Source organism: Gallinula chloropus (genome assembly GCF_964237585.1).
Source record: "Gallinula chloropus genome assembly, chromosome: 10".
NCBI lineage: Eukaryota > Metazoa > Chordata > Aves > Gruiformes > Rallidae > Gallinula > Gallinula chloropus.
Window position 1 is genome coordinate 9,739,971 of NC_140095.1, and position 13,402 is coordinate 9,753,372.

The 13,402-nt window shown below is 45.2% G+C and overlaps 1 long non-coding RNA gene across 1 annotated transcript; it reads left to right on the forward strand.

Moving 5' to 3' along the window:
* The first annotated feature begins 1,293 nt into the window (after positions 1 to 1,293).
* On the forward strand, positions 1,294 to 12,824 carry LOC311195397. Its single transcript, XR_014617501.1, has 3 exons — positions 1,294 to 1,315; positions 2,320 to 2,422; positions 12,700 to 12,824. It is a non-coding gene; the product is annotated as an uncharacterized lncRNA (long non-coding RNA).
* The last annotated feature ends 578 nt before the right edge of the window (positions 12,825 to 13,402 follow it).

The window sequence follows — 13,402 nt, forward strand, 5'->3', positions numbered from 1 at the left end:
ATAGCAAACACCCAACTTGCCTTGAGAGAGGAAATACTGAGTGCATAAAAATGTGTCTCTATTCAGTAAACTCTGCCAACGGTAGGGACACTAATTTGGTTCCTGAAAACTTGCCTTGCACCTTTTGATTACAGAAAGGTTTTGACAGAAGACCTGCAAGGACTAACACAATACCTGCTCACAGCATTTGCGATTGAAAATAGGTGGGATCAAGACATGATACTTCAAAGTTTGCCACACCACAGAATACCTCTATTATCTTCTCCAGTGAAAACATACGATGAGTATGACCCATATTTCAGACATCCTTGTTCTGGGGGAAAAAAATAAAAACCTTATTGCTGAAAATGTAATGAAAGAAAAAGACGTTTAAATTTGCTCACCTTGCACTGTTTTGCTTTGGTTTCTGCTGCCTTGTGTTGGGTTTTGCACATCACCTGCTGGTCCCAGCTCCATCTGAAGGGTGATCGCTCTCCAGTTCTCCTGTCGTGAGACAAGGCTCTCTGGGATCTTCATCTCAGCCACCAACTGACCTCACCTGCTTGGTTTGATGTCAAAATTATCACGACACTGTATGGTCACACTGGGTCAGCTCTGAGCTGTATGTTAGTGCTGGTTGGGGAGAAATGAGACCACGTCTGGAAATGGAGGAAGACGCTGGCTGCTGTGTGCATGGGGGTTTAGGGGGACATGTGCTGCTCCAGGCTCAGAGGTTGCACCATGATCTCACCAGGATTGTGGCGAGCTACAACTACCTGGTTTTGACTAAAAGAGATTGCCGGGAGCCCGTCCGCAGGGGTCAGGTTAAAAGATGTGTATTTTCTCAGTTCATAGGCTGAGGTCCCTTGGAGATCCCTGCCTGAAAGCTCTGCCCCCCCTCGCTGCTCTGGAGGGTTTATAATGCAGTAACTACCAAGCAGCAATGATCCGTCCAGCCGCGTGAATCCCAAACGAAGAGCGCTGTCTCCTCCAATCACACCCTCCTGTGGTGATGCACAGTGTGGGGTGTCAGACTGTATACACTTCCCAGTGACTGGTAAGAACTGACTTGAAAAAAAATGGGGGTTAAAACAGAGATTGCTTGAACATGAGGGAAGTATTGGAGATGTGGCAGGAGCCATGTCTGAAAGTATCTGTCCTATATCTTTATGTACGAAGGGGATACTGCTCAGAAAGAACAGGGATGCCTTTTTATTTATTTGTTTTTTTAAAGCTTGGAAACCAGGACCAAGAAGCCCAACATGAAGACATTAAGGCTTTTGCAGCTGATTGTGCTCCACAGCAAGGGATGGCCAGAAGTGTTTCCACTCTGAAGGTAAAATACACCATACTGGGGGGACCTGTCCTCCGAGCACAGCACTGAGATCAGGATCTGTGCTCTTACAGTCCCAGCACTAACAGGGCAGAGCATCCTCTGTCAGAAGAAGGGACAAAAATGCAGGATTTTTTCAAATTCTTCTGATATGTCTGTGAGTGTGAATGACACTGTCTTTATCTTGCTGGGTGTTAAAAGTGTTACCTCTTTCTTTTTTTTAAATCTCTTGGTTTTCAGCTGTATCTCTTCATTTGAGCAGAGAGATATTTCCAATACACAGTTTTGCAGAGATAAACCCTCTGTCTCTCAGGCTTGTGTGGGTCTTGGAGGTGTTGGTGTTGCCAGAGGTCTTCTCTTCCCTCACAATACACCACAATCTCTGTTTTTCTCTAAAGCAGGGCCTGTTTTAAAAGGTGAATTAGCCTGTGCCTTGCAGGCGATGAGGAGAGACTGGAAGCTCCTGCTTGGATGCAATGCTTCAGATTTTGGGAAGGGAGAAGAAATCACACCCATACCAGCGTGTTTCCAGGGAGGGGAGTGGTGCTGGGGCTGCCATGAGTGGGTAGGGGACAGGGACAGGAGTGGGCAGGGAACCGCCACGTGCAGCTCCAGTGCACAGGCTGGGCTCTAAGTTGTCCCAACAGCCACCACCCCTGATGACAACACATCAGGATTAAGAGAGGGAGCAGAATTAACATCGGATCAAAATATCAGGCAGAAAATTAATCAAGGCAGGAAACCATCTAGATTGATTACGCCGAGCATAAATTCCATGTGGCTGGCGTTACCCAGGCTGGATCAGGAGAGGGGTGTGACTGGAATGCTGAGGGCCTTTTTTATGATTTATTTAGCAGGTTTTGAACGGGCCAAAGGCGATGGGGAAGTGACACTGTCAAAGATGTCGTTCCTTGTCAGAGCTGGTGACAGCTTGGAAGCAACCGACCTTCTGGGACGATGGGTTAAAAGACGAGCAGATAAAGTACAGCATCCAGTACTTGTTATAGGTGCTACTGACCACACATCAGACCAGGTCCGAATCAGAGCAGCCCCCCACAGCACCAGCTCACCCCCTGTGCTGACGACTGCATACAGGACTCTGCAAATTAGGTGAGTCTGCTAATTTCCTAAGTATGGAATCCCAAGGAAATGCCAGATTTAGATACCAGTTTCATGGAACTGGAGAATTTGGTCACCAAGCAGAAATTCCTCACTGGCTGAATATGTGTTGTTGGGGTTTTGCCATTTTCAGAGGTGGCTTCATGCACTGCATGAGTACAAAACCAGTAGTATACATGTGTGTGCATGTGTCTGCAGACCCCACTCAGATGTGACACATGTGGTGGCACACACAAGCACACACACACATGCAGTGATGCGTTTGCAGAGCCAGACTCAAGAAGCTGGAAGCTACTGAAGCAAATCAATGAGAAGGAATTTAAACAGTTCCAATTATCATTGGCCTTGCTTTGATTTAAAACCCATTAGTGGATACTAGGGAAGTAACAATTAGGTGTTAAGAGACTGAAGGCCAGGTTAATTTAAGAAGAAACAGGTTGATTTTCCAGGAAAAGATATCAACAGAATCTCATTTAATTCAGTTCAGACGTTTCATTTTATTAGGAGTGTATTTGCCATGGTGCATATCTCTGATTATCCCTCTAAAAGTGACATTAGGGGCATTTTGCTGTTAACTCCGTACGGGAGGATGACATTGAAAACCAACCCTAGGAATGAGTTCAGATTCCCAGGGCAGGTTGAGACTAGATGTTAGGAAAAAATTTTTCCCTGAGAGTTGTCAGGGCCTGGAACAGGCTGCCCAGGGAGGGGGCTGAGTCCCTGCACCTGGGTGTGTTTAATAGATAGGGAGATGAGGTGCTCAGGGATCTGGTTTAGCACAGGATAGGAATGGTTGGACTTGATGATCTTAAAGGTCTTTTCCAACCTGGTGACTCTGTGATTCTGTGAATGAGGCCTTGGAATGTTCTGAAATGTTAGCATTAGGGATCCTGGGGAGATCAGCTATTGGTGTGGCTGCAATTCTGCCTGCTGGAGACGGACGCTTGCAAAGGTTTCAAGCCACGTGCTTTGGTCTTGATTTAAATGTCAGGAGACAAAGTGGGGATAATAGAGTAATACCTGAGTCTGCATGTCCTCCCATGGGATATGTAGGTCTGGACACCCTCAGATTCTGTATTAAGAGGAGAAATCTTGGATCCAATTTGATATGAACATTCCTCAGTGCTATGGTCAGTGACAAGGGCAGGTCCTGCTGGAAGCATTACCGAATTAGTGCTGCAGAGCAGGACAGTGAAACGCTTAGCAAAGGATGCAGAATTGTGTTTTCCATGATGCTGGAGGAGACCCCTGGTCTCCATGCATGTTGCCCACACCTGAGACAGAACAACCTGGTTTGCTCCAATACATTGCTGGGTCTGGGGCAGGGTCTGGGCTTGTACCTGGGGGTACAAGCTGTCTGTGGCTTGACTGGAGGCACCATGCAAAGCAAGTAGAAAAGGGAAGGGGGTTGGTTTGACAGCAGCCAGTGTCAGTTCTGGGTTATTTCTGCAGAGCAGGAGCCAGATCTGGGGGGGGAAAGATGCTTCAGGGCCAATGGCAAAGGACAGTGCTGAGCCTTATCGTTTCTTACAGGCTTTGGGGTTTTTTATTTGCCTCCCAATGACAGTATCTTCATCTCCTGAAACATGTTTCTGTTTCAGTGACTGTGGGAAGCAGCGTGCTGTGGCAGCCCCGGCTCTGGCAGTGTTACCTTGGGGTTATTGTTTCGGTCTGAGCGTGTTTGTCTCTGCTCTGCTTGCCTGGCCCGCTGGCTTAATTGAATTTCTTATCATGTCTGGATCTGCTGCCAATGCGCGGATGAAGATCGCTTATTCCTCAAAGTAGGATGTTGTGTAGTAAAAACTAAACACAGCAGCCACAGCCTGAGGAAGTGCAATGGGCAGGAAAGGGAAAGAAAAAAAAGAGGCTGAAGATGAAGACAAACCCAGGAGTGTCAGGAGTCTTCTGGTGAAGCATTGCTTGTAGGGATGGTTTGCTGGCAGTGAGCCCGTAACACTGGTGTGGCCAGAGCTGGTGAGGAGCGAGGGTCCCAGCTGCTTTGGCCCTTCATCTGGGCTGGGTAAGACCTTGGTCTCTCAGTGTCTTTTCTGAATCTGGCAGATTTTGTATCTAAGAAAAGTGCTCTGAGAGTGCTCCTTCCCTTCAAGAGTTGTAAGGTGATGTCTTCTTTAGTAAAGATTTCCAATAAACAGAACCCCCTGCATCCTTTTGTGTCCCTCCACATCCCTCAGCAGGGAAGGAGCCAGCAGGGTGAGCAGGGGTTCAGGATCGGACCTTGCCTGAATCAGCTTCCTGCAGGACAGCTGATGGTATCAGCTGTTTCAGGGGTAGTTTCATGCCAGAAAAATCAGAATGGATGAGTTCACAATTTGTTGCATTATATATGCATGTATAGAAAGCGATATATATATATATATATTTTAAAAAGATATAAAGTGATATATATATATATATAAACTTCATATATAAAAACATGTATAGAAATTACTATGAAATATATACAGACACACAAATACATATATGTAAGGTTTGGTGTGGTGTTACTGCTGTGGTTTTCTGGTCCCAGCAGTCCCCAGCCAAGCTGGGGGGATGCTGCAGATGCTCATGTTCAGCTCAGCCCTTAGTGCTGCTCGCAGCCCCCCCCGGGCTCAGCAGTGGGAAATGTTCTCATTCACTAAAAATTGCATTTTCATGTGACATTTATTTCAGTTGTTTGTTCTTGTTGTCCTCAGTTTCATTAATGAGAATGCGCACACGGGCCCGTGCACAATTACTTACTGTGCTGAATCAAATGTGAAACGGTAACTTGGGAAGATAAAGGGCTTTCTTGTGCTTTATCAGTTGCCCGAGCCAGCTATTCCTGTTTCTAGCTTAAGCTTTAAATATTTGCATTAAGATCCCGATTGCAAGTAACTGGTCTCAGAATAGCATATGAAACAGGAATTTTAAATGGAACTGGGGAGTGGGAAATGTGGTGTTCTGGAGCTGGGCTTATCTGGGTGTGCAGCAAAGATGCGGCAGGCAGCTCTGCCTGCTCAAAAGGACATTCAGCAGGGCAAGCTGGGCACTTTTTTTTTTCCCCCTGACTTGAAAAAAATGCAGGCTGCCTTCCTGCCATCTTCCTTTCATAATGCATTTTAATCAAGTCACAGGACAGAGAATTTGCCGTCTATCTGAGCCAGGAATCTATAACCTCATCCAGAATTACTTTATAAATAGAAACAATTTAATACTTTTTGGTATAAATTTATGTCCGCTGTGTGGTTCGGGTTTAATATGAAATGTGTTTTCAGTGCACCTGGATGGGGAGAGCAGAGAGGAAGGCTGTAGGAGTGATCCGATTTGTATTTTCCTGGTGGTGCAGGGTGTGTTGGTCCCGTTGATTGCTGTTCGCAGGCGAGCCAATTAACCAAGCGCTTTCTCCATGGCGAAATCACATTAGTTAAAACAGCTTGCACGCAAGTGGTGGTGTATCGTGTATAATGAGGGAATAATTAAAGAACCAGCCATTCTGATTGAAATATGTCACTGTGGAAGAGGAGCCAAAGCTGTAGCGGTCTCTACCCTCCGGTTCCATCTGTTGGGTGTGTGCAGGAAGGGGTGAGCACAGGCACTGCTGGTCCCCAAACCCAGGTATGCTGGGGCTAACGGTGTGACAGCTTGTAACCACGATGCACCGACAGCATCACGGAGCACAGGCGGGATGGGAGCTGAGGCCAACTGTGTTTGATAAACTCATCAAAATGGAAATATAGAGACGAGGGTTTTCATGCGGCACAGCGGTTCTGTCGCTAGATGTGTCTGTCTGCTCAGGAGTCCCTTACACCGACCGAGAGAGGATGCCACAGGGGACAGGACTGGACCAAGCTGCTGAGCTCCCTGGCTTGCGTTTGCCATCATAAAGACTTTAATTTTGTCTGTGTGATGTGCATGGCTATGAGACAAGCTGCGAAGTTTTGTGCGTGACGGTATTTCCAGTCCCTCTCACACGCCTTGGGGGCATTTTGCTGCAGTCCTGCCAGGGATGATCGGTCGCTCCCATATATCAGCGCTTCTGATGGATGCAGACATGCAAAAACCAGGCTTGACATAAAGCATGTCTGCCCAGGAGCCAGGGAGCGAGAGCAGCAGTACCTGCTGTCACACAGCATCTTCCACCGCAGCCTCTTCGAGTAATAGAAATTTATGAGGGCTGTGGAAGGCATAAAATGTAGCTGATGAGTTAAAGGTCAAAATTAGGGCTGGGGATAAAGGATAGGAAAATCATTGTAAATAAAAGGAGTGCTGACAGCGATGGGAAATGAATAATTTCATACAGCAGCCATTGCTTAAAGCTCTTGCAAAGGACTCGGGGAATTACTCACTTCATGCTAATTCAAAGGTACCGTCCCAGGCCCTGGCAACTGCTGATAAGAGTAAGATTAGCACGACTTGCTTCTGCGTCGAGCGTGCTCAAAAGAGACACAGAATAGCAAGGAGATGTAGGACATCAGCTCAGGCGACTGTCGTGTGGCACAGCACCGGGGTCGGTGGTTTGGTTTTATAGCATGATGCAGGCTGGGCAGAGATGGGGTGTGCAGCTTCCCTGGCAGCAGGAGCAGATTCCCTATCAAAATCTTCAGAAAACCAACTTTGGGGCAGTAGTGATGAACCAACCTTTTTTTATTTCCACCAATTGTTTTTCCTCTTTAAAAGAGCTGCTGGTGGCTGCTGTGGTTAGTTCACACTCCATACTTCTGAGAATGCCTATGAAATGCTGAAGTAAAGTTGATCTGCATTTTGTGAGGGTCTGGTTAGTTCTTTCATGGGTGTGTGTGTACAGACATATATATATTTATATAGCTATATAAATTTATAAATATATTATTAATGCATTTATATAGCTATATAATATATTTAATATAAATATTTTATAAATACATATATATAAAGCACCTATCACCGTATTGATAAACATTCCTTGCAACCACTCTGACAGCAGAGGTAAACACAGGAGTCAGCCTCTTGCCCAGCTGTGAACATTGAATGGGCTCAAGCTGTGCCAGGGCAGGGTCAAATCAGATGTGAGGGAAAAGTTCTTCCCTGGCAGAGTTGTGGGGCTGTGGCACAGGCTGCCCAGGGAGGGGGTTGAGTCCCCACCCCTGGGTGTGTTTAAGAGACGTGGAGATGAGGTGCTCAGGGATCTGGTTTAGCACAGGACAGGACCAGTTGGACCTGATAATCTTAAAGGTCTTTTCCAACCTGGTGACTCTGTGATTCTGTGTTTGTGCTGGTTTTGGTAGAGCAGCTCTCCAGGGGAAATTGCCAACGTGGCTTGGTGTTACTGCAGAAGAGAACTGCTTAGTATATTGCAGAAAGTTTTCTGCTAAAGAGATCAGGATACAGAGCTCTTTATAGATATCTAGGTAAACCTATACACACACACATATATAGGTGTGTCTATATACACATACAGACACATACAGACACATACACATGGCTGGTATTTTGAAGGCAGTACATAATATATATTTTTTTTTCCTATTTTGTACTTTTAAACGACACAACCCAGATTGCTACCTGCATCAAGGCACTTCATTCTGCACCTTGCTTCACACCATCTATTACTACATAGTATTATTATCTATTACTACATCTTTTATTCACTCAGGTATTGTGCTTACAAAGACAGAGGCCATCAGAACATTTTTCAAGTTAAACATGCAGGAAGCCCAGTATAAAAAGGCAGGGCTCTGTGCAGCTGCTCTTTCCCTTTGCTTTTGTGTATAAATACATATTTATGTAATAAAACTGAAAGGGGAAAAAAAAAAAGGCAAAGCTGTATTTTTCTTTAGGAATAAAAAGATGCGTTCAGGCTAAAAGGGAAGCGAGAAGGAACATTTCATCTCAAATGCTCTAGAAGCCTGAGGAAATTTTTCTGAGGTTATGTCACCCTCTCCACATTTAATCAGGGGTTTATGAAATGGAGCAGGACTGGGGGGAGAGCTCTTGTTTCATGTCTTCTTCTTGGCTCTCTTCATCCCTGTTCATGCTTCAGCAACCGATTTTTTTTGTTTAGTTTTCCCAGAGCAGTCAGAGACTGAACATGGATTAGAGCCCTGAGAGCAACTTTAAATGCAGCTGAAACCCCCACTTGGGTAACCACTTTCAGAGTCAAAGTGTCCTAATTGAGGAGATTACTTGAATTTTAACTAGAGACCTGTAAGAAATATACCTCTCGAGATGATAAATCAATCTTATTACTGCTGGTTATTTTTAATTTAGGCTGTTGGCCTTTAATGAGGACTTCACTGCCCCAAGTTGGAAGTTGTGCTAGAGTGAGAAGGTGTGATTTTGGAAAGGTGTGTTGTCACAAGTCGGTTATTATACAGGAAAGTTTTAAAAACATACCTAAGCTGATATCTTTCTTCTTCTAATTAAAAATCATTATTCATGGCTAGACCCTTTCATTATTAGACTGATGTAGGCTCACCTCCCTTTACTGTGACATGGCTGATGGTTCTGCGATGGTCATGAAATTGTAGATACTTTCAAACTATCTGCAATTAATTAATTCATTATTTCCCTACTCAGATAAAGAAAAATAAGGAAATGAAGCAGGGGGGCAGCTCCTGGGAGCAGGGGGCAGTCCTGGGTGAGGGGCTGTGGTTGCTCATCGAGGAGGTGGTGGTCTGGTGGTCGCTCTGGAATCTGCCCAAACTGCCTGTGCCCAGGGTTGATACTGAGTTTTCTTGTTTAGAAAATTAGTATTGGAAGTTCCTAACATTTGTTTTTTTACATCACATCTGTTTATTATGCTCATAACCACCAGCCCAACAACATCTGCATTTCAGCCTAGGAATAAACCCTACACATTCCTTTTCATTAAGAGGATTATGTTGTTCTTGTCCAAAACGATGCAGTGAAACATCACAATTACTCCAAGTGAAGCATCGTGAGTGTAGCCAATAATTAGTGACTGACTGGGGGGGGAAATAAATAAATAAATCCTCTTAGGAAGCATGATAATTACCCACATATTTCTGTGGGTCAGGCAGCCATGTTCCATCCAACGCTAGATTTATTATTCCATTGGAATCATTTTGAAATAATTAAGAATTGTGTTGTGCATCTGACTGAGCAGCTCCAAAATACAAAATCATACATCTAAATTACCAACCCAGCGAAGCGTTGCCAGCAAATATGAGAAGTTAAATACTTCCCTCACTTCTGAGGTAAATAGGAGTGAATGTGTATTTCCTGCACCCCCATTTTCCAAAATAACGAATGTTCCATTTCCATTTGTTTTCCTGTGTATGAAAATGGGCTGAAAATAATAATTAAGAATACAATATGGGTCCAACTGATACTGGGGAAATGGCAGTGTATGCTCAGAGGTAAGAACTGTGTGAGATAACGGCCTTGACTGGCCACAGCATCACCTGAACTTTAGTTTATTAATAGCAATATATATAATTTGATATTAATATCAAAGCAAGGCTGGATACCTACTGAGTGGTGGCTGCTGGAGATATTTAATCTCATGCAGGTACCACATTGTAGCAGAGAGCATCCAGACACTCTTGGGTCACCTCCATGAGCACTAATTCTTAGGAATAAAGTGCTATGTGATCTTAGTTTGGTGTTTCCAAGGGATGAGCAAAAGATGTCTGTATTGAACTCAACAGAACAACGTTTTAGAAAAAAAAAAAAAAATTAGACACTGCAAACCGATCTGTGGACTCACTGCTTTTATTTGACATCAGGATAATGGCAATAATTTGGAGTCTGTCACATATTTTCTTCTGTTATTTCCCCTTCCTCCTCAATATACAGTGAATCATCGGAAGATGCTTCTGTAAAATATGTAATTTTTTTCTGAGTTAAGTCCAGTGAGCTGGAAGCAGTGATTTGTCTTTTTTTTCCTTTTTTTTTTTCCTGCATTGCCTTCAGTGGGATTGGTACCAGTCGTGTTCACAGCACAGGGAAGGTTTAGGGTTTAGGATGTGTTATTATTTATTTGCTGCTCAGTGATGGTTAAAATAATTGCAAGGGAAGAATTAGGGATTTTCAAGTAAAATATTACTTCTTCTGGAATAAAAGAAATCTTCAGAGGAAAGTGGTTCCTTAAAACCTGGTAATTTTGCACAGACTTTGGTAATTTATCTAAGGATTGAAAATTATTAAAATTACTGCTTGTAAGGTGACTGTGTTGACATGTGCAGTCAGTTGTGCTCCAGTGCACACTGTGGCTTCTTCCCTCCCCCTTGGCTGTGCCCCCAGATTTAACACTGAAGGTGTTTCCATAGGGAAGGAAGGTTCCAGCAGTGCCAAGTCATCCCACTGGTTTTGTTTCCTTTTACTGAAAATCTCACTGATGTCATTAAGATAACTATCGGAGATGCAAACAGTGGTATAAGAATTGCAGTGATTTACACAGGAGGATGCTGAGATGCCAGCAGGATTGCTGGAGAGACCCTTAGGTTCATATTCGCTCACTGGTCTGAAGGCCAAATCTCTTCCTTCTCCTGTAACTGGTTTCCTGTTTAGCATCCAACACTGAAATCCCAAATGGGGAATTTTTTGCATCCCCTTGTAGCCATCTGGGGACTTGTGCTGCGAGGACTACATGAAAAAAGAGGATAATGCTCCTTATTCCAGCAAGGTCAGTGGCACTGTGCAGATTATAGACTCTTTGTAAAGGGTACTGCATTCAGCAGCAACATTAAACAGCCCTTTCTGGTCGCTGTGCTGTAAACAGTGCCCTTCAGAAGAGCCAGAAGTCATAGTTTTTCTCAGTGATGTTCAACTGTGTTGGGATGGCCAGCTTCTATTTATTTTTTCACACTGCTTTCCCTTATTAGATGCTCATAAAAGCATCCATGTACTGCTGGGATATAACATGATGTGGGTGTAAGCAGCAACACGTCCCCGATAAATGATGCAAATCTCTGCCCTGGTAACCCTGCTCCCCGGGGCAGGGGAGGTTTATTCCCTAAGTGCCAGAAGCAGTTAAGGGTCAAATCAATGGAGCAAAGTGCTGAGATGCGGCGGCTTTCCCCTCCGTTGCAAATGAGCATCGACTCTCCTGGAGTCATTGTGTGAGGGGCTGTCAGGGCTCAGGAATAAAGCATTAGAGGATGGAGCTGTAATGTGGCAGGAAAGAAGGGTTTTGAAACTGCTTTTATCCATCTGAAGGCTTCGAGGGATCTGTTCTGATGAGCAGAGAGCCAGAGAGAACTGGCCCCAAACACCATGCAAACAGCTTCCATTTCTGCAAAGTTCAGCAACTGTCATCTCCATCAAGGGGAAGCATCAAGTACTGATAAGCAGGGAAGAGATGGAAGGTAGGGTGTGCTCCAACTGCTTTGGGCAGCGGTGGATGTCCCGTTGGTCCATCACCCTGCAGCATCACTCACATGCGGGACTCAAGGAGCTGTCGGTCCTGGTGGAAGCAGCTTGAGAACATGCCCAGCAGTCTCTCCAGCGGTGTGTAATGCCATCATAAATCCTCCCCAGTAAGTGATCTGGGAAAGAATAAACATAAAATGAATCAAGCTGTGTGTGTCAAACAGTGGCGTGTGCCGAGGAGAGGAGTGAGCCCCTTCAGGGAGGAAATCCACTGCAGCAGGCTGTGCTAACGCTACCTGTGATGATATAAACCAGGAGAGAAAACGTGCTTTAGCTGAAAAAACACGTTCCTGTCTGAGCTGCCTGTGGTCTTGGTCCAGGCTTTCCCAGAGACCTGTTGGCATCCGGTCCCATATGCTCCAGAAATGCCCAGGGTGAAAACGCCTCCAGCTGAGCAACGTCTTCAGCATTAAAGCTTTTAATGTCTAGAAGGGCATGAGTGTTCCTCTGCTTGAATTTGAATTTCTGAAAAACCCAAGGCATGACATGCTTAGTCACACAGGAAACCAACCTGACCAAGTGATTTTTCTTTTCTACAGTCAGGATAAAGACAGAATCGGTGGGGGTTGGAAGGGACCTCAAGAGATCATCGGGTCCAACCCCCTGCCAATGCAGGTTCCTTAGGACAGATTGCACAAACTCCCTGTGCTCCAACTTGAGGCCATCGCCCCTTGTCCTGTCCCCACAGACACTGAGAAGAGGCTGCCCATGTCCCCCTGTGTCCCACCCTTCAGCTATTGATACCCATTGATCAGATCCCCTCTTAGGCTTCTCTCAAAGCTGAACAGCCCCAGGTCACTCAGCCGTTTCAGGCCCTTAATCATCTTCCTAGCCCTTTGTAACCCCTTTGTAGATAATGTTTATCTATTCTTGTCTTTCCAGACACGGTGATTTTCTGTTTGTTTGTGACCTGGCAGGAGGACAGCATCTCCCGAGGGAAGCTGCAGGGTGAGGCTGGAGCAGAGCTGAGAGGTCTCCAGGGATGATGCTACCGATGCCGTCAGGGTTGGAGCTGAGCAGCTCCCACTCCAGGAGCTTCTGCAAGACTTTGCTTGGCAATCTCTGAGCTATTTCTGCTTCCCCTTCTTGCACAGCAGAGACACTGTGTGCAGGGCATGGGATCTGTTGGTGTGCTGAGTGCTGGGCAGGACTCACTTTGTAATGCCCAGGTTTCCCTCCTGCTGCTTTATTTCAGATTTGCCTTTTACTCTCGAGTGCACTGGGTTTGCTGCTTGCACAAAAGATGCTGGTTCCACTTGCCAAATGTCAGCATCTAGTCAAATGAATGGTGTTTGTTGAGGAGGTGACGGGAGGGGGCTGTGTTGGGCAAAGCCAGAGGGGGGTGTTGCTTGCAGGGGTCCTGCGATGCTGGGTCCACCCTGCCACCTGTGGCAATAAAATCAAACCTGTTTCCAGAGTCTGGACTGTGTGGTTTGCTATCATTCCCCTTGCCTAACCAGAGTTAGAGTAACAGCACCAGAGCTTTTTCGTTTTATATATATTTGAACAGGTTTGATTTTAACTGAGGGAAATGGATTAAAAAAAAGCATTGTGCAAGTCCTGTTAGAACTCCAAGGGGTTTAGAGGGAGGAAAGAGATCACTTGAAGAAAAGGATCACC